This window comes from Sceloporus occidentalis, unplaced genomic scaffold, assembly GCF_023333645.1.
Source record: "Sceloporus occidentalis isolate IW3139 unplaced genomic scaffold, rSceOcc1.0.p SCAF_7, whole genome shotgun sequence".
NCBI lineage: Eukaryota > Metazoa > Chordata > Lepidosauria > Squamata > Phrynosomatidae > Sceloporus > Sceloporus occidentalis.
In genome coordinates this window covers 24354332-24376696 of record NW_028316987.1, presented here as the reverse complement: position 1 = coordinate 24376696, position 22365 = coordinate 24354332, and the positions used below count along the sequence as shown (strand labels likewise).

Genomic DNA, 22365 nt, shown 5'->3' with positions numbered 1-22365 from the left:
CATACTAAGAGTCTGGAAGCCGCGTCAAAGCCATGATCCAGTCCTAAGGACTGGAGCGCAGCTTTGGCGCAGCATCTGTACTCTTAGGACACATGCATCATTGAAACAAATACCTCCAAAGTGACCCGAAGCAGCTTTATTTTGGCCTGTCTGTATGGGGCCTGAGATATGCATGTGATTGCATTGTTAATGTGAATGGAATATTGTTCTGGAGAAGATTCTCTCAAGGCAAGTAGCCAGGACATCTCTTCCAATGCTGGACCTCTATAAGTTACATGTTTGTAACTATGACACTGTGCAGCCACGGTGCACGCGCGCGCACACACACGCACACACACAAAATATTAGTCAATCAAAACAAAGAGGGTGAAGAGGGGATTCCCCCAGGGAAAAAAAGTTTAGGTTTTAGGCAAATCTTAAAAACAAACAAAAACTAGAACTGAAGGGAGGAGGGGAAAAAAACCAAATAAGGAATGCTTCTATACAGCACTAAGCCTTTTTTGCTTACTGAAAGAACCTATAGGGGTCAAACAGTTTGTTGAAGCCTCCAAATGGACACAACACTTTCTGCTTGCCCTGACCTTATTAGGAAGGCCATGGTTCCACCCCTCCTCTCCCCTTTGCACATTCCTGCCTGTTGAAATAATTGGATGGAAAGTACTGAATTGTAGCAGCTTTGACGTCAGCTAACAATTTGTGGCAGGCAGGCAGGTAGAGGTGGGAAATCAAGACTCTAAAAATGGGTTGTAAATTTGGGAATACAGAAGACTAGCTGTGGCTGTCCCTGTTGGTTCATGGCAATCGAAAGATAGGCATTTATTGTCTTTTCATCTATATGACAGCAATCAGCAAATCAGCAAATTCCCAAACATTTAATTTCTCAGGTACTGCTATGCCCCTTTGTGTTTATGGAGCAAATAATTATTAAAACAAACATACTGCCATTGGATTTATTTCCCTTCTGTTTGGTGTCACTGTAGATTTAGCTAGCTCACTAGTCAAACAAAGACTAGGAAATTTGAGTGATATTTACAGATTGTTTAAGTTTTATGTTTGCACCAGTCTGTTCCTGTTGTGCAATTGTTCTATTTGAGACTCCAGCCATCATGCATGAGGAGTTTTCCTTCACAGCTGGAGATCAACAAGGCTATTGTGCTGTGAATAGGCCAATGGAGCATGAAGTGCCAAAGGCCTTCTTCCTCTCTCTTAGATGAGAATCCAGGCTCACAGCTATATTTGGTGCACATGGTTGGGAATGTTCAGGGCATTCTAAAGGGCAAGGTCTTGATCATGCAAGCTGTAGCCCATCTGAGGAGGTCAGATGATACTTCCTGTGATAACTCTGAAAGGGTCTGCACTCCTGCTGCAACATAGTTGCTTTAAAAGGCCAGAGGAAAGGTTAATTCTCTCTTATTCTGAAACATTTGGGACATTTATTATTTAATCTGAACATCTGGCTCAACTGGCAAAAAATATTTATAGTAATGATGTAATCCATCTCTCAAAGGAAGGCAACATTATATATTTTATTCAATGAGGAAGGAAAATAGCTATAAAGTTGACTTGCACATTGTCCACAACAAAGTAGTTTGGCTGAGAAAAGCATATTTAGTGAGCACCCTTATGCACTTTTATGGATTCTGGACGCCCCTAACCCTAGTACACGCTGAGCACGTACAAAATGACAGCACCCATTCTACATGGGCACTGCCATCTTGACGTCGTGGACGCATAGCATCCACACGATGCGCGGTGGAAATGACACCGCCAGTGCGCCATTGGCACTTTGGGGCGCCATTTCTGTGGCGCAAAAAGAAGCCACTTTTTCAGCTTCTTTTTGTTGCACGGAGGAGTCGCGCAGTTTGGCCGCTGGGGCTCCTCCATGCAGCAAATGACGGCGCCAGCAGACCGCTTTTTGGGTGGTCTGTAAAGCGCCTTAGACTGACCAGACAGGTTATAGGTCCCAGGGACTAGAAAGAGGTCCTAGTAAAAAACCTGAAGGGCTTAGGGCACAAGAACATGAATTAGGAAGGTGGTCACAATGAGATGAGTGACTCACAATTTATGGTTTAGAAAAGAACGTTCAGAAAGAATCCCTGCCTAGGCATGATTCTACATTGTTGGAGGCCCCACTGAGGTATCGTTGAAAGCGATTAAATAATGTTGTGGTTCTAATTTACCATAACAATGAAATTTGTAACGAGGTTCAGTTTTGTTCACAAAGGAAATTTCTACAGTAGCCACATTCAAATAAAAGATGTCTAATGGCCACCTTTTAGAGTGGTTTACTTGAAGCACCACATTAACCTGTCAGAAGGTTCTTTGGCAACACCTATTTTAAGTCCTTTTTATAGCTAAGTTTTCAATTGAAACACGGAATAAAAGATTGTAGCTGGAAGCAATTTAGTCCATTCAACATTATCTCTTTCTCCTTTTCAACAATAACTCCAAATCTGTTCTTTAATTGTTACAATCTGTTTCATCAAAGGGCAATTGTAAATGTCTACACCACACTAGGGACAAGACAAATTTTCAATTCATATTAGTCAGCGTAGCTTCTGCATGCCAGTGATATTTTTATTTTGTCTTTGTTTCAGTAGCGTAACTGTTTCACACTGCTGTCAAGATCTTTTCTCCAATGAATAAAAACAATATTTTGTTATTCACAGATACCCAATTTTACAGCCAAGTTATAAGTCAGTTATAACCATTGTAAAAGAAATAGAGCTAGTATATGTTCCAGTGCAGGAAAGATGGCAGGGGACATTTAAGTGTTCCAGTGTAGCAGCCAAAACATGCCTACCCTCTATCCAGTCTTGCAATGGGAGAAGCAAAGGTGAGGGCATTGCAACATAACTGATCCATCCGCATCTCTGCATTTGGGAAAAGGATGGGGCTTCTTAGACTCATACAGACACATCAGATAATGATGAGTATGGGAGGCAAAAGTGTGCAGTCTCCTTTTACAAAGTCCATAAACTTGCCCAATTCACTTGTTACATTATAAATTAAGAATTGGAACTATTACATAATATTATAAATGTAAACATTATAACATTTTATAATTTTATTTGTATCTTTTTGTGATTTTATTTGTACCTGTTTTTAAACTTATTTTTGTAGGGTAATTTAGGTTTCCCAAGGTTTCAGCCTTTGACAAGGAAACAAAAATATTTAAATGTCAAAAATATCAAAGCCAAGCCTTTTAGGGTCTAGCTTTAAATCAGCAGACTAGCAGAAATGTGCCTTTGTCTAGCTATGCTTCTCTAAGAATTGAGGCTAACTCCAAAAATAACACAAGAAGCTTGTATTTTAAAACAGAAGTTTACTAATGGCTTTAATCTATATATGCAAAATGGCTCTATCCTAATCTAGCTAGTGAATGGTTCATATAGAAAATAAATCTTTCTCGTACCATCTTTCCAAAGAAAATTGAGAGAGGAGGAAGACAAACAGTGCAACTGGATATCTTGAGAGAGATTGTCTGTTTTTTTAATCAAAGGGGGAGTGACCTAAATCACATGGTTTAGTTTGAATGAGAGAGAGAAGAGAGTTTGCATGCAGGAAATCCCTAGCTATCTAAGGAGGGAGGAAAAGAATTTGAAAATCTTCCAACAGTTTTGAGCAAACTTGAGTCCCAAACATGAGAGAAAGAAGAGATATAAATCTAAGAAAGAAAATTGAACAAAGTAGAAACATGTAGCTATAAGAAAAGGATTAAAAATACAGTGCATCCCACCATACACAGGTGCACTATACGCAGCTGAAGCCATGTGGTAATACAATGAATGGTGGGCACATGCCACTGCACCACTGCACCCGAGCCCCCTTATATTCAATGGGGCTCAAGAATACACATTTCTTGCTTATGCGGGGTGTGTGTGTCCGGAACGGATCCCCCGTGTAAGGTAAGGGTCCACTGTACATTGAGAAAAAATAACTGAACTCTTCATACTGTGGTGTAACACTACTAGGATTGCTAAGGAAGATTTCATTCAGGCACAGTATTTTAAAGTCTTGGGGGTTAGCATCTCAACATCAAAAACTTGACCTTTTATTGCAGCATCATAACCATTTATTTCCACATTATCCTGTAGCATGATTATCTACACCCAGATTAGAAACACTTTCAAAATTGAGGTAGTTGTCCCTATCAGGGTGTGGCTGGCCCCAAACACAGAGAGGGGAGGGAATGTTTCTACAGCCCAGCAGAGTCTATTACCCCTTCAGCTGGTACCACTTCAAAGGATGCGAATCTTTTAAACCTTTTTGTTCTATGGGGCAATAAAAGAAACGATCAGCAAATCTGGATTAGCAATTGATACAAAGCAAAGCATTTACTAAAATCCATATCCTCTTTCATCTCTGTAGTTATCTCTCAAGTAACTACTTTGACACTTCCACCCACAAAACATATCAGGGGCATCCCCCCACCTTCTTTTATAAAGTAAACTCTGGCCTGTTACAGACTGCCAAAACAAAGCTGCTTCGGGTCTCTTTGGAGGTATGCTGTTTAAATGATGCATGCATCCTAAGAATCCGGAAGCTGCACCAAAGCTGCACTCCAGTGCTTAGGAATGGAGTGTGGCTTTGGCGCTACCTCCGGACTCATAGGACCCAGGCATCATTTAAATAGCATACCTCCAAAGAGACCTGAAGCAGCTTTATTTTGGCAGTCTGTAACAGGCCTCTGTTACTGCATTTTCCTATAAGAAATTCAAAGTTTTTATATTCCAGACAACTCAGAACACTTTCCCTCTCTTGAGTATATTAAATGATTAGAGTTTTGTAGGTATACAGAAACCTTTTGAAGTAATCCTCTGTATGTAGTATATGACAAGATGTAACTAAATCTGTGACAAAAATGGTAGAAATCGTTGCCTAGTCCAGATGAATCAAACCAGAATTTGTTATTATGGTATTTGATTAAATACAGCCCTTAATCTCATGGGAATCACCAGCTGCCAAAGAGGAACAGCTGAACAAGTATTGCTACCATAAGCTTGTTATTTAAGGGTAGTGGCAGGATTAAGAAAATTACCCAAACTAGGTCAAACAAGCAGAGAGCTGGTGCAGACGTTAGCTGTTCTTGCTTATTTGTTATATAAGAAGCAACAGAATGAGACATGGTGTGTTCAGTCTTCAGTGGCCAAGGTGAGAGGATCATGCACCAGAAGAGGAAGCAGTGGGATTGCCTGCTGTCAGCAGGGAGCAGGAGGAATTTTGATGGTGATTTTCCTGCTTATAAACTATAGGTACCGGGGCTGTCTCAAAACCAAAAGACCAATTTCTTCTTGTTTCACTGATGTTTCAGATAAGCTGCTTTGTTTCCACTATCTTTTGGGAGGTGAGGCAAAATAATTGGAGGGATAGATCAGAATGGCATTCAAATTCAGAGCCCCTACCTCTAGATTTCATATGAGTGAAATATGATCCAGCCACGCTAAGGGGTCAATTACAGCAATAATAAAGAGGCAAGTATGTGCCTTTATTAAATATCAACGTGTGATATTGATTGGTTTGGTGGAGGAACATGGGTGATCTCTTGGCCTCTTACTTGAGAAACTTGTCTGATTGTCAGTTGCGCATGAGTTCATAAGACACAGTTCTTACTTGTGATCCTAAAAGCCTACAATGAAAGTGCTCGTCTTGTTAGGCTATCCAAGTGCTGCTATACTTTAAATGCTCATCATTTGTCTGACAATCAACTCACTGCTTCATATACAAGGCCTGCTCTTTTTGTTTGTTTGTTTGTTTGTTAATGAACCTATTCAACTCAGAATTGTTAGTAGATATTTAAAAGGAGGGTATCCACTTTCTGGATAAGATCTGATCTATAGACAGATGGATTATATATACTACAGATAAATTAATAAGCTTTTTCACCCACTCACCCAAACATATATTTGTAAAAAAGTTACACAAAGGTCACGTAATACAAATTGAGCTTCCACCCAGTGGGTAACATAGGTAAGTAGAAACATGCTGGTAAACAAATGAGAAGTGTAACAGAGGAAGACAATATATAAAATAATGTTATCTAGGAATGAGTTTCATCTTTTTTAAAACAGCCGTGCTTGGAAGACAGTTATCTCATGGGTTGTCACTATACATAAATGAGAATTCTAGTTTTGAAAATTTGAGGAACATGTCATTTCCTTGAGTTTGAAAATTCATATTTATTCACCAAAACAGCATGTTCTAACTGCATATTTATTCTTCTCAAGATCCGGAGTGAAAGTGAAGATATCCCAATTTCCTTTTATTAGAAAGCAGAGAAAATTCACTGTATTGTGAGGGGGGAAAACAAAACTATGTCCAAATTAGTGCAATACAATAAACCCATAGCTTAATTGTTAAAATGCACATGGAAACACTGAGACCACACTACTAACACTCACTAGAATGGATTAGTCAGTTATTGATCCTTTGCTGCCCCTTGCTGGAGCTTCATATAAAGATGATGATGTGTTTTCTAATGGAAAACCCTAATTAGCACAGAGATGGTTTCTGCTCTTCTGAACAAGTGGACATTGACGTCACTTTGAAGCAGCAGAACTCTGAAATATTTATCAGAATGCTAATAAATGTAAGTTTATCAGAATGCTAATAGACAGGTTAGATACACGTTATTGTTTTAACAACCTTGACTCCTGGTGACCTTGTGGATGAGTTCTCCAAGGCCTGTTACAGACTGCCAAAATAAAGCTGCTTCAGGTCTCTTTGGAGGTATGCTGTTTAAATGATGCTTGCATCCTAAGAATCCAGAAGCTGCACCAAAGCCGCACTCCAGTGCTTAGGAATGGAGTGTGGCTTTGGCGCTACCTCTGGACTCTTAGGACCCATGCATCATTTAAATAGCATACCTCCAAAGAGACCCGAAGCAGCTTTATTTTTGCAGTCTGTAACAGGCCCAAGACTCCCTGTCCTCCACTGCTCTGCTCAGGTTCTGCAGGCTTAGGCCCAGATGTTCATGATGTGGCCAAAGTACGACAGCCTCACTTTAATAATCCTGGCTTCTAGGGAGACCTCAGGCTTGATCTGTTCAAGGACCCATTTCTTTTTTGCCGGCCACCGTATCCTCAATTGTCTTCTCCAGCTTCTTGCACACCATTCCTTCCACCATTCATCCCATTTTCCTACTGTCTTCCTCACTTCTCCTTGCACCCTCACCGTGTGCCCCTCCATCACCCACATTCTTGCTTCTGTTTGGTCTGGAATGCCCAGCAGGACTTTGTTCTTGCAGAACCATTTGACAGAAGAGTGTCTCAGTATTTTGCCCCGTAGCTCAGGTTCTACAGGGGGTAGGGATATTTTTTTAATGAAAACTTGGAATCTGACTAGAATTTCATATAGGCATGGCAAAATCACAAAGTGGATGTGATTGAAGCACAAATGGATTGGAAGTAATAGTTATTTTTTTCAAGATTCTCAGGTAATATCACACAATAACAGACAACACTTTTCTCTTACTTTTATTCCCCCAGTTCCCCACCCACACACTATATGCACTCACTCCTCCTTCCCTATCACCCAACTCTCTAGCTTGCGCCTCTCCTTTTTTGCTCCAGCTGCAGCTGAGTTATGAATCTTAGCCAAACACTACAAAAAGCTGCAATTAAAGATTAACAAGGACCCCTGCTAAGAATTTAAAAAAGGCTTGTGGAAGTGAACAATCAAAATTGACTAAGTGATGGTTACTCTTGCTTTTAACACTTGGTTAATGACTGGAAGGTCATCTAGAAGCTACAAGAGAGCCAGAACACAAGGGGAAAACACAGATTGTGTTCCATCAGTTGGCCACAAGGGAAATAAATTGGACTAAAACAAAATAAAAATGAAAGAGTGAACAGAAAGGTGCATGGTGAAGGGAAGGAGGAAGAGCCAGTCCCAAGAAATGTAGCAATATTTTTTGTGGGTTTTTAGGGCTATTTGGCCATGTTCTAGAAGAGTTTATTCCTGACGTTTCACCAGCATCTGTGGCTGGCATCTTCAGAGATCCAGAGATCAAGGTGATTTAAAAGGCGCACTGATAATCTGGCTGCAGATCTTTATTTTTATTTTTTACTGTGAAGCTATCTGGAGACACAATTACATACAACCACCAACTATCCAGAAATCCAGAAATTACCACCTTAGAAGAAGCATTCTGTGTTCTTGATTACAGAGAGGAGAGTACCTATCTTGAGATGGGGTCATAACATATGAATATCTGTTCTAGGAAGCAAAAATGGGCTGTTTTTCTTCAGAACTTTTTATTCATATGCAAATATGCATGGGCATTTAAGTATTTAGTTTATTAAAATGAATGTATTTCTGATTGGGTGAAGCTGCATTAAATCGGATATAATCAGATTTTGGTGAAAAGGTCTGGAAAAGATGAGAAATCGAGATGTGCCAAGGTGAACCAGAATTTTGGATGCTGCAATGAATACCAGAGTACCCAAATGAATTTCTTATTCAGCCAAGACCTTGGATGTGATTTCAACATTAATTTTTTTTTGGTTGAGTATAACTAATAGACATGGATATTATTTCAATTCCTTGATGATTGAATTGAAAAAGCCCAAAGAATGTTCAACAGGGATTCTCTTTAGACAAAGTATACTTAAATAAGCAGTACAATTATATCTACCTTTTAGGTCAGGGCCTAGGAGATCAATTATTGTTCCACCCCCAATTAAAGGTAAAGGTGGTCCCTTGACATGAATGTCATGTCATCTCTGGTGCTCATCTCTGTAACTAGGCCGAAGAACCAGCGTTGTCCGAAGACTGCTGTGGTAGTCATGTGGCTAGCATGACTGCACTGAATGCTGTTACCTTCCCACTGAAGTGGTACCTATCTTCTTGTATTTGCATGCTTTTGAACTGGGACTAGTGATGGGAGCTCACCCCATCATGCAGCACTCAGGCCTCGAACTGCCAACCTTCTGATCTTCCGATCATCAGATTTAGTGCAGCATAGCTGGTTAATCACCCACATTGGCCTCTCCAATCCTGTATGCGTAGAAATTTACATTAAAGCTGCTTGTTAGCATTACAAGTTTCAGTAGTCACTTTAGAAATACATATCTTTCAGTGATCATTTTATCTTAAGTGCACTTCCAAACTACACTGTAGGTTATATGAATCCAGGGCTGTTGTGAAAGCTGACCATATTTAAATTAATTCCTACTATAAGCCTGAAATCCCAAAGACAACAGAACTGCTACCAATGTAGGGAGATAATTTGGGTGTGTTTATTTTTTAAAAGGGCTAGTTTATACATTCAGAACAGTAGTTTTCCCCTTGCCAATTGCCGGTTGTTACTGGATATTAAAAACAAGTCTTTTGAGAATATTTTTATGTAGAATATTATTGTACAAAATATTAAAGATTCAGTTCAGAATATTTTGTGGATATTTGCCATCAAGTTGTTTTTTACTTATAGCAACATTATGAATAAGCGACCTCCAGCTCATCAACAGCCCTGCTCAGGTCTTGCAAATTCAGGACATGTGTTTCCTTGACTGAATCAATCCATCTCTAATGTGCTCTTCCCCCTTTTACCTACTGCTTTCTACTTTGTTGTTGTGACTTCAAGTCGTTTCTGACTTACAACAACCCTAAGGCTTGGGGTTTTCTTGGTAAGATTTGTTCAGATGGGGTTTGCCTTTTGCAGGATAAGGATGAGAGTGCTTCACTTGCCCAAGGACATCCAGTTGGTTTCCATGGCCAAGTGGGCATTTGACCCCTATTCTTCAGAGTCATGTTCCAATGCTCAAAACACTACACCATGTGGACCTTACTTTCTGCTTTAGTGAGAATTATCATCTTTCCCAGTGATTCATGTCATCTCACGATGTGTCCAAATTTTGATAACATAAATTACCCATTTTGACTTCCAATGGAAATTCAGGCATGATCTCGGGCGCATTTATTTGCCTTTTGGGGGAACAGTCCATGGTGTTCAGAGAACTTTCCTTCAACACATTTCAAATGAACTGATTCTCTTCTTGTCAGCTTTCTTTGCTGACCAGATTTCCACATCAGAAATACTGTGTATGGATGATTCTGACTTAGGTGTTTTATGATATATATTTACACTTGAAAATCTTATCTAGCTCCTCTATAGCTGCCTTTTCTAGTCTTCTGTCTTCTTGACTGAAGTCTCCATTCTTATTTAAAACTGAGATGGAATCACCAGGGCACCACCTTTGTGTAGTGATGATGCTGGTAGCACTACTGTTGTAGGTTCTCCTACATCAGACAGGCTTTTGCTGAGGAGCCAGATTAAATTTGCAAAACACCTACTGGACAGCATCATTAGTGGAGGGTGACACTGGCATAGAGTATCTCAGAGACAATGACAATTGCAGCACAGCTAACACTGGTTAATACTGTGCAGAAAGAGGGAGTGTTAAACTACTTCTGTCTTTCACAATGAAAAACCTATGATGAGACACAATGAAACAAGAAATAGTGCCAGAAGATGAGACTCCCTGGTTAGAAGGCAGTCACCAAGTTACTGGAGAAGAGTAGAGGACAAGTACAAGTAGCGTTCTGGCTAATAATGCAACTGGAATTAAGCCAAAAGGATGTTCAAGTGCAGACCTGTTCAGAGGTGAAAGCCATTTCTGAAATGGCATAGTGCGTACAATAGCAACATGGAATGTGAGAAGAACGAATCATGAGAAACTAGAGATTGTAAACCAAGAAACAGAGCATATAAACATTGCAATACGTGAGCTAAAGAGGACAGGAATGGGACATTTTGAGTCAGATAATTACATTTTAATTTATCAATTTTCAGGAAATGAAAATCTAAGAAGAAATGGGGTAACATTAGTAGTGAGAGTGATGTAGCAAATGCAGCCAGGGGGTATAATGCATAGTCTGGCCAAATAATATCAATAAGATTTCAGTGGAAACGTACCAATACAACTATAATAAAAGTTTGTACTTTGATAAAATAGGAAGAACAAGAAGCTATTGAAAGATTATCTGCTGGAATCCAGGAGAAAATTGATCACATATGAAAAGAGGATATGTTGCTAATTATAAGTGATTGGAACACAAAAGGAGGAAACTGAGCAGAATCAAAGATTGTAGGCAAATTTGGCCTAAGATTAAGGAATTAAGTAGAAGAGTGACTGGTTGAATTTTGTGAGGCCAATAGTTCATTCATTGCAAACACATTCTTCAGATAGCCAAAGATATGACTGTATACATGGGCATCACCTGATGGCCAATACAGAAATCAAACAGACCACATAACTGTAAACTGAAGATGGAGAAAGTCCATTCTCTCTGCAAAAACAAGATCAGGATCAGGTTGTAGCACAGGCGATGAATTGCTAATACAAACAATTAGATAAACACTAAATCAATTATTGTACAAAAATACAAACTGAAATAAATACCCATAGAATTTAAAACCACATTAAAGAAAGTTTTGAGCCTAATAAACCAGGGGCCTGAGCAGATGGAGGGAAAAAAAGGGCTTACCTCTGCGGTTTCTTGATTCGCAGGGAGAACCTGCTGACAGCACCACTGGCCCCCACAGTGGGCTGAACCCCCACAAGCAATCTGCACTGCCCCCTTCATCTGCAAGGACAGATCACCAAAATGGGGCATTAGAGGATACAAGCTGGGCCATGCCATTATTTTTTTCTCTTCCTCCCCAAACACATGTGCACATGAACATGGACATGGCTCCAGCAGCCACCAATCACCTCCTTCATACCACCCAACTGCCAGCCCATTTGATGCCCCATGCAACTGGCCATGTGACCTCTCACTTGTATGCTCAAGTGATCAACAATCCATACAGTACATAGGTGTACCCAGTGACACACTGGCACAGCACAACCATGCCCCCTCCCCACTTCTCCCCATAGCTTCCTGTTAGATTGGCCAGTTTGTTAATGTTACGGTCAAATTCATTGCATTGTTGGCAACACCCAAGTTGGTCATCATTTCACTTCATGGGTGGGTTGATCATGCAGCTGATCACATGTGCAATTGATTTGCGAACAGGCAACAACAACAACAACAACAAAAACCCTATGGACAACAATAGTGTCAGTGGCTTGCTGGTCCCTTCCCTGTCTCTGCACCAGCATGCAGTATGCACGCTGGTGTAATAGTTGACACTTTCTGGCTTGAACCAGAAGAAACTCCTCCAGTATTTAGCCCCAGAGCACAGCTTTGTTCCAGATTCCTTCTGTGTTGGCCACAGACATCATTTAAACAGGTAGGTTTCAGAATGGGGAAGAACTGTATTTTAATACTGGTACGGACATTCCCCGGGAGCCAGAGGAACTGTGGACCAAAGCCAGGGACACCAAAAAGAAGGAAAATCTCATTGGATAACAGTTGAAATTCTTTAAGAAGAGAAGAAAAAAGGAAAAGGTGACATAAATAGAGCAAGAATCCTGAATGCAACTGTTCAGTGACTTGGGGACAGGGACAAAGAGCACTACTGTAGTAATCAATACAAAGAAGTAGAAGATGAGAACAAAAGAGCTGTTCCATAATATCTGAGAAATCAAAGGCAAATTTAAACCAAGAGTAGGGATGCTAAGTGACCACCAGATATCACACTACATCATTATGAAGAAATAAAACAGATGATTGAAACAATACACTAAATACAATACACATCTTCGTTCGGAGTAGAATGTTGATATACTTGTGCTGCAGCAGTACAACTGATGTTATATGTTTTGTATTCTTGCTATATTTTGGTGCTGGCTATGTGCCGTAAATAAATTCATTCATTCACTAAATAAATCTTTAAAATAGATGAGATTTAAAAGAATGATAGAGAATTCATTCATCCATATGAAGATTCAGCCATAATTTTAGAAAGTGAAGTGGAAGCTGTGCTCAAAGATTTGGAAATAAAATACATCACCAGGAATATGTGGCATACCAATAAAGCTGCTTAAAATACAGAGGCAGAATTCATTCTAATTCTAGCTAAAATCTGCCAACAAATATATAAAACAATATAATGGTACACAGACTGGAAATATTCAATATACATTCCAATCCTTAAGAAAGGAGACAGTCCAGGTATCCACTGGACTCTTGCATTAATCTCCCATGCCTTCAGTTGTGTAGATCATGGAAAACTGTGATTCACTCTTAAAGAAATAGATGTGTGTCACAATATTTGATTATCCTGATTCTTAATCTGTATTCAGGACAAAAGCCACCAGTTAAGCAGTTAACAACAAAAACAAAGTATAGCAACTCTAAACCACTATCTTACTGAAAGGCTGGTACCTTCCCTCTGCTCCATTTTTCCTGGATAGCTGGCTCCTTGCTTCATATGGAGATATTAGCTGTCTCTCAACTGCTGTGCTTTTCAAGCAGCTTCAGGTATATGAGAGATGGCTAGGTATACAAACCTGTACCAAGGTTTCCTTTGTCTAAGTACTCAAGGAAGTATTTCACTCTGGCAATTCCTTAAATCTGATTTGACCAGGATATCACTGGTTATATGATGTCTCTTTAGAGCAGCAATGTCCAAACTCTGGCCCTCCAGGTGTTTTTGACTTCGGCTCCCAGAAGCCTCAGCCACCTTGGTTTGGGATTCTGGGAGCTGAAGTCCAAAACACCTGGAGGGCCAGAGCTTGGACATCTTTTGTGGAAAGCTAGAGGGCTGGATTAGGCCTCTAAGAAAACTTTTGAGGGTTGCATAACTCATTACCCCTGTTCCAGCTAAAAACAAACACTTCCTATTTCAAAGTTAGTTTGTTTAATTTAATTTATATCCCGTCACAGGATTCAAGTTGAGAAAAAGGTGGACATCAAAATGTGGTAAAAGAAAACTGGATAGAGTATCTGAAAGATGTTGCATCACAGCATCATACAGTATAAGGAAAATGCCAGAATGCTGAAGAGAGGAGGAGGGGGACAACTTTGCTTCTGGATACGTCTAGGTTCCAGTTAGGATGAAGCTCAATTGCACTCTCCCACCAGTGCAAAACAGGGATGTGAATCTTTTATCATCATCCTCTTCTGTTCTTCTACTTTACCAAGCAGGGGCATTTTGGAAGTTTATTGGAGTTTATTTTGCAGTTCCCCATTTACTGTATGCCATGTTTCCCCATTTTTCATCCTGCCAATACTCAGCTTTCTAGCCTTCTTTCCTAATCCCTAATTCCAGTTAAAAAGAAATATAAAACGAAATATAGTGCCTAAAGTTGAAGAGCTTACTTTGGATAGTATTTAGGGTAGGAAGGTGCTGTTCTGTTCACTGGCTTTAATCCTTTATTTCCTTCTTAGTTCACCCCCTTTCTTTAATTTTCTCTGCTACTTCTTCCCTTCCTGATTACATTTTCTTCTTCCAGTTTCTACAATTTCATCTCTTTGCTTCTTTACTCTTGCTCCCCCTTCTGTGCTGTGTGCTTTGCATGTCCTGCAAAGAGATACTGTTAGGCAGGAGGAAACAACATCCTAGATCTACCTTTTTATCCCATTTCTTTGCTTCAGCTTCTATTAGGTTTGCATGTTGTTCTGTACATCAGTGTGGGTTGATGAGTTTCAAACATCAAATGCCATGATTATACTGTGCACCCAGGCATAAGCCATCCATTCAAGACACAAGAAGAAGAGACAAGAGTCTTTGTCAGCAGCAAGGCTGGTACAGCCCAACAGCAGCTGCACATCAGTTTATAGTGATAGTATCATGCAGTATTTCTACGTTTTACCAATGGCTTTTGGGCCTCCTTAAGGAATATACAATGCTCAAGCTGAGTACAGTAGGGCTGTGATACTAATTCAATAGGCCTTAAAGCATGTAAGTGTGATAATCTCTTATAAAAATAGTATATGACAGCTGAGAATTCTAATAACTAATAACTAAACCATTCAACAATCTTCAACGAACTAAAGAAGCTAAAAACATATTATGTTTTAAAAAAACAGTTTAAAGGCTTTTGGTAAGTGAAATATTGTAGCACCTTGGCCTTTTGCATCTCAGGTGACTTGATCTCAAGCATGCCCCATCTTGTATCATCTCTATTTGCCATTCCATCAAACTATGGTATCCACCAGTATCCATGCAGCAGCAATATATTTTTAACTGGCACTAGTACTACTAGTAGTACAAGAGGTAGCAGATGACATTCTTGGGTTCACCTCTGATGAACCCTTGGCTCCAGCCGCCAACTCCATCACCTTTATAGTGGAAGAGGATATGGCCTAGTTAAGAGTGTATCTGTGTGAAGAAGATATGGGAGGAGTTCTTGTGTGAGTGAGATGAAAAGAGAGGAATGGAGGGAAGGAATGACAGAAAAAAGAAAAAATGTTCCTTTTCTAAAACAAAATATAATGCTGTAGAGTTGAGAGTAGCTAACAGCAAATGCATGAAAATGGTATCAAACACAGCAAAATAATGCTACGATTGACTATACTAGACTTTGAGCTTGTCTCTGTTTTCCCTCACAGTCATCTCTAATCTCTTTCTGTCAGACTTCTCTCTGCTCCTGGCTGACCCCCTACAAGCCAACACTTAAACCACTGACACTCTGACACATACTGGCGCCAGCATTATTTGTATTAAGAGGACGAGAGTACAAAACTTATACAACTACAGGTTCACAGAATCTCCCACTGCGGCTTCGAATCAAAAGCTTTAAGCAAGAGGAGACCAGCATGGGCCATACAGTAATAATCTAATCTCCCACATGGTAGGATGTGGTAGGATTTTTCACTATCATCCCATCTGCTCAAATTCTGCCTGCCCGCTCTGCAGGAGTCTGCGGCAATAAAGGACCTTAGCCTTACAAAGCCTCTTTATTTAAGATTCCATAATCTGCCCTTCCTTAGGAATGTAGTAGGATTTTCTGAACACCCTGCCATCTGCTCAGAAGCTATTTGCCCGCCCTACAGGATTTCGGTACAATACTAAGCTCCCCTTTATTTTTAAAATTCTTCCATGTTTTACCATTAGGATGATGCCACAGTCTGTTCAACCTTTCTTCTGACTCACACATTTGGAAAGCCTTGCCCTACTTTGAAGCTCACCTCTTACTGGCCTCTGCCATCTCTGTGGTCCTTCCCAATCTCTGTCAATATCTCCTCCTCTCCACTGACCTCACATTGAGCTAGAACTTAAAAAGATGACATTTCATAAAACTTGTGGCAGGAGACAATGGTGGTAAGGGCACTTTAACCTTCCCTTTTACTCACCGCTTGACCACTTTTATGTTGAGTGCTTTGCATGTCCTGCCAAAGACATACTATTAGGCAAGAACAAACAACATCCTAGATCTACTGTTTTATTCAATTTCTTTGCTTCATCTTCTGTTATGTTTGCATGTTGTTCTGTACACCGGAGTGGGTAAAAAGTACAACAAAAATCTGCACTAGTGACTTAAGCAGTCAGTGTGCTGTGCAGTATCTACAATATTATGTTGATATATGTGAATAAAAAATGAAGAAGTGCTTCCACTAACATTTTCAGAAAGTTCATCACTTGAGGAATAACTGGAATTCTTGTTTTTAATGCATATCCTATTGAGTTTAAGACCTTATGCATTGAGCCTGAAAGACGTTTCTTCTCTTCTCCTGGAAGAAATATCAATGTCTATTGAATCTTTGCTAACTATAAGCCTTAATCGGTTAGCTGGAGGAAAAGGAATAAAACCATCTTCAAAATCATCATAGTCATCCTCTTCTTCCTCCCTACCTCTTCTTTGCCACCCCGCCCATAACTAATTAGTGGAACAGCAAAACAAACATGCATTAATTCTAATAGTATCTTTCTTAACTGCTAGGACACACATAACCCATCCACCATGCATTAGTGAGCATCCGTCTGACACAGTACACCATAGTAAGCTCTTTGCTGCCTATGATTCAGCTATATGATATGATATTACTGGCTGTCAGCAGAATGAGGCCAAGCCACATGGGAGAGGCCTCCCCAGCTCCTCCCATACTTTGCCAACTCATGTAAAACCTCAGGCAAAACGGAATTCACTGGAGGTTATTTAAAGGAAACTGGGTATAAGATTGCTGGCTTAACAAGAAACTTCAGTCATATTTCTTAAGTTTTTTTCCTTCTCTGTGTGTTTTATATGGAGCAGATTGGTGCCTGTATTCATGGCTGATCTTAGTTTCAAAATGTAAAATAAAATGGTACATTAGTTTTACTAGCATTTGCCCCATCAATGGCCTTGGAATTTTTGGCCTCCAACAAATAAAAGCATTAGAACTAATGTCTAATTTCATACTGGATGTGTTTTTCCTGTGTAAAATATCCCTTCCTCACTGCACTCAAAATGCACATAGGTATTAATCCCATAGAGTAAACTAGAAAATTGATGCCAGCTGGTTGGTTGTGCCACCATTTAGTTGCTTAAATCCATGGGCAAGTGTGCAAGTCTGTATCCCTTGGCAACTCAAGAATCTTTAAGTTTTGACATAACATTATACTTGAATTTAGAAAGCATATTGTTAGAGTACAATACAGACAGGACACATGTCAAAAACGTCTTATTTTTTGGAGAGTTACAAATGACGATGGGGATGAATATTCTTTACTGAGGAGGCTAAGATGGCCTTCCTCTTGTCTTTTTGTCAGAACGCAAAAAGCATTTTTATTTAGTTGGGCCACTGAATGCTCATTCTGCATGTTACTGAACTTTATCTGGGTGGGGGTTGTATCATCTTTCCTGGGTGTTGTCTTGTGCTTTAGTGTTGTAATTCTTGTATTAATTTTATGTTTTAGTAGTGGTTTGAGTGTTGAACTACAACTCTGAAGATCAGGTTTCAATTTTCAGCTCTAGAACCTAAACACACCAGATAGGTTTTAAGATCAAAATCACTAGTGATTTTAAGCATGTGTTTGGCTTGATGTTGAATATCAGACAAATCTCCTTGCCAGTGCAATTAATTTTCTGGTGCAATTATTGTCCATGAGATGTGCCCTTTTAAATCCTACTGACTATGACATTTAAGCTAGACAAAATTCTGGTAAGTGTCCAATAGGCACAATATCTGTATTTTGAAAAAAATAACACTGAAGGGTCTTACAATGGTTCTTGACAAAATGGCTATAAAATGTCCTTACTAAAACCAAAGATTTTGTTAAAATGTAAGGACAAGTTACAACTCAAAAAAAAGAAGGGACTGATGGGAAGAGACAAACATAGTCTGTACAGTTCTTCTGTACAGTTGCAATTTTGTTCCAGTTCCCCAAAGCTGTTTTATTGTCTGTACTCCAGCCTAAACAGAGGTCAAGGTATAATTAATATAATTAATATTACATTACATTATAATTATATTACTGAATATTATGTCAAAACTGGAGTGGCCTTGTAATGTTATAGAACTGGGGCAGGCGAATGTTAGGAGGGAAGAGATCAGTACTTTTTCTGGCCAGCTGGGAAACAGGCACCAGCAAGGGCAAAGTAAATAGTAAATAGGGCCGAAATTGGGGTACAACCTGGCTAACCCAGTAATATGGCAATCTAAACACAGGGGGATCTTTAGTATTTTGTTTGTTTTATGCTCTTTCCCACCAGAAAATACTCAGCAGCTGGAGATGTTGCTGGCATTCCCACTAGGTCTCACATCTCACATGAGATGAGAGCTCATATGGCACATTATGGGTTCTCCCTACATGACTGCTGTGTCTTGTGAAAAGTTCAATGCCAGTCCCAGAGATTTTTTTCCCTAGGCAATGCAGTTTCTTCAAGCGATCATGGAACAAGAAGGTTCATGGGTCATGCTGCTAGTGCTCAGCTCCACTCGCTGTTTTGCTTCAAATGGTATGGTACACTCAAATGCATCTGCACACCACCTATGTGCCCTGAGACCTGGCAGCTTTTTACAGACATAATGCTATGCAAAAGCTATGCAAAACTGAACGGAAGGCAGAATGCCTGGGGAACTGCATGAGAATATGAGCATGGTAGTAAATAGGGCAGCATTACCTTTGCTCTGAACCAGTTATATTTCCCGCTGCTTCTCCTCCTCCTCCCATCTTTATTTATATTCTTCCGTCTCCTCTAAAAAAAGGGACTCAAGGAAGGTCCCAAATTAAAACAAATATAATATTTGTTATTATAAACATATGAGGGGTTGACATTAAAATAGATGTGAACTATCAATTTCATTAATAATAATTCAAAATAATAAAAACACTTTTAAAACAGTGCAGTTAAAATAATAGAGCCCTCTTCTCCTGTCAGCACATCAACGCTCTTTCTTTTAAAATATTCAGTTCTCAAAAGCCTGTGAGAATATTCTAGCCTCCCTAGCAGTCTAGGGCCTGCTAGCAAAGAGGCCCTATCTTGCATCCATTCCAGATATACCTGTGAAAGCGATGAGACTGAAAGAGAAGACCCTCTCCTGAGAATCTCAGGATCCAGGAATGCTCATGTGGGGAGATACACTCTATCAGATAGCCTGGCCTTAAGCCATGACCAACACTTTTAATTGGTATGTAGATAGATCTTGTAGCACCTTTGAGACTAACTGAAAGAAAGAAGTTGGGAGCATGAGCTTTTGTAGACTTCAGTCTACTTTTTCAGAACGTGAAGTCAGCGAAAGCTCATGCTGCCAACTTCTTTTTTTCTGTTAGTCTCAAAGGTGCAACAACCTCTCTATATGCTGATTCTACAGACTAACATGGCTATATCTTTGACTTTTAATTGGGTTCAGAAACAGACCTTTCTTGTTTAAAGCTTTAAAAATTCTTGTGAATGCCAATTAACCTGAAAATGACTGACCTGTTCATATGTTCATAAGAGCAATTTCTGCTGGCTTGAATGTCCTTTCCATCTCCTCAGGGCCTAAATAGTACTGTTATGAAATCTGACTAAAGTCGTGGTTTGTGATAATTTCATAGTACAATAGCAAAAAAACACTAATCAGTAAAAAATAACTTTCCAGATATGAAGAGTTTCTCTCTTGATGCACATTATTTTCTAAGAAGCTGAACTACACCATTCAAGCTGCTTCAGTATGGCAAGGAGATTATAATACCAGCAACAGTCTGACATATGAATAAATAATTCATGCACATTCAATGGTTTGTTAAAAATAGACTACTCTTTGTGACACCATTGGATTTGCTCCTTTGAGAGTTTGTTGAACAGGAGCTGTGTGCTGAGTGAAGAATCTTTCAAAGTGGTTGTGATATATAAGAAAATTAATGACAGCTACTTCCATGCAACATATTCCAATGTTTGTGTGCAAAAATCAACCCACAACAAACAAAAACCAACACACACACCCCGCAACAGCTCTAAATTAATTAGGGCACAATGTTGAGGTATTGCTGGGTTTACTATACTGAAGCACAATTTTAAAACCATTCAATAAACATAGTGTAGTCACTAAGCTCTTCACAGATATATAGGGAAAGGAGACCTGCAGTCTTCAAGTGAACAGAAAGCCAGATTTTGATTCCAGTTTTAAACATGCACATGCAAAAATGCATTTTCAGGCTGCGGTGATGGCCTGAGGGTTGAGAAAAACCTGTGGACCATGTGTCAGTTCACCTTTGGCTTAAGATTTAACCAGAATTTATTGGCAGTAAAATTAAGAGAGGTATCTCAAAGAGAGCTAAGCTGGGCCAAGATGAAATATGCTGAGGAGTGGAGAGGAACTCTCCATTATCTTTTGGTAGTTCATGTTAAGGAACATTCTGGAAACAGCTTGTTCATGTGTCAGCAGAATAGTGGCATCTGGAGGGGAGAGATAAGTAGAGCGTCCCAATAATACGCCTTCAAAACTGAGTAAAAGAATCAATTTTGGTTATAGGATTAAGTTTGTTCTGTCAACATCTTGTGAATGGATCCCGGAAGGTGAACAGTAGCAAGAGAAAATGACCAAATTTCAAGGTTAATATACACTTGTTGGAAAACTGCTGCTAACCATTAGAAAGTAATTTTGTTATTGGTGGGGGGAAAAACTAATTGCAGATACTCAGTTATGGTTTACTGGTTACTCTTCCAATCTGCCTATGGGCATTTGGAAGGATAAGCCATCTGAGTGGAGAGTTTGAGGGATGTTCTTATGTATGTAACTGATCACAGAAAATCTGGGAAGCCTGAATAAGTCATGTACATTTGGAGAAGGTGAGAAAGGGAAGCATGTAGACTTCTAGTCTCTTTTGGTTGACTGCATCCCAATTGTTTTTAACTAATTGAAGAACATCCAAAAAACTGTTGTTCCACAGTTAGTCACAAAGGTGTTACAATACCCCTTTGCATGCTGTGCTGGAGCTTGTCCCTAAAGACCAGTGTGGAAGCAACTATTTGATCTGGAAATAGTTCCTAAAAATTTTCCAGTAAATTCCTATGGGCATTAGATGGATCTAATGTCTTCCAATGGCCATTCAGTTGAGAAGGACAGTCACCTAGAAAGGCTAAAGGACAGTTGGGCAGTTTAATGATTAGAGCATAGCTTGGCCATGCAATCCAAACTAGAGATAGGAGGAACAATGGGGATTGTGAAAGATTAACCAGAACTGTGGAAACTTGCCAGGAAGGCAGGAATGAGCCAATAAACTGGTTCTGGGAAATTATTAAGAAATGTTAAAAGGTAACTTGGAGAAGATGTTGCTTAAAGTTATGCTTGCATTTTTAGAATGTATAAAAGGTTTGAAGAAAGACAATTGGGTGTGACAGTCTTGGAATTGCCATCTAGGCAGCTGTCACCCCGTATGGAAAATAAAGGTGTGCTTATTTTGAACCACAGTTCGGACTCTTGACTCTCTTTGTTGCTGGGTGCTCCAAGGACCCTTCCGGCATAGGTTGGGAGGGCTTGCACCCTCCCCCTTCACAGTGACCTTTCTAGTACATATAAGATTAATTTGCTCAGGAAACAAACACATAAATGTCTCATCATTAGAAGTACTCTTGTCCATTGTCTCTTAAATCCTGCTTTTCTAACACACAAAAAGCAGTTATTCCACTGCAGTTATCTCCTTTCACAGAAGAGCCTTGATCTTGCCCTATCCTACAGTTATGCAAGGTTTTATAATAACATAGGTTGATGGAAATCCTGCAGAAAAAAAAAAACAAAATTAAAAAGGCCCAACTTCTGGTGAAACTGTTGTAAAGTTGATTTAAGTTTCTTTTCATTTGCCCTTCGCCCTCTTCCCCTTTCCTTTCTAGAAAGCTTTTTTGGAAAGACAAATCTCACCCAATTTCACATGGGTATTTCTGTAGAATCAGCTCTTTTGTTACATTTCTGCTTACTTAAGTATACTTCTCTAAATGGCCATTACTGATACACAGGTAACCTCTACTTGGTTTAAACAACTGTAAAAGGACATGCAGTAGCACCCAGTTTGCAGATGTATCTCTTGTATGGCTTGACCTGAATAGCATATCATTCCTTAAGAAAATAATT

General features: G+C 39.5%; 1 protein-coding gene across 6 annotated transcripts in view; it reads right to left on the bottom strand.

Annotated features, from left to right (window-relative positions):
- LOC149309408 (poly(rC)-binding protein 3-like) overlaps positions 1-22365 on the bottom strand; it is a 256438-nt gene that overhangs the window by 128265 nt on the left and 105808 nt on the right. The window contains exon 4 of one of the 6 annotated variants that reach the window (XM_089532384.1): positions 11488-11586. The exons of the other annotated variants lie outside the window; for them this stretch is intronic. The gene's annotated coding sequence lies outside the window, so the exon portion shown is untranslated. The remainder of the gene's footprint in view (positions 1-11487; positions 11587-22365) is intronic. 6 annotated transcript variants of the gene reach the window in all.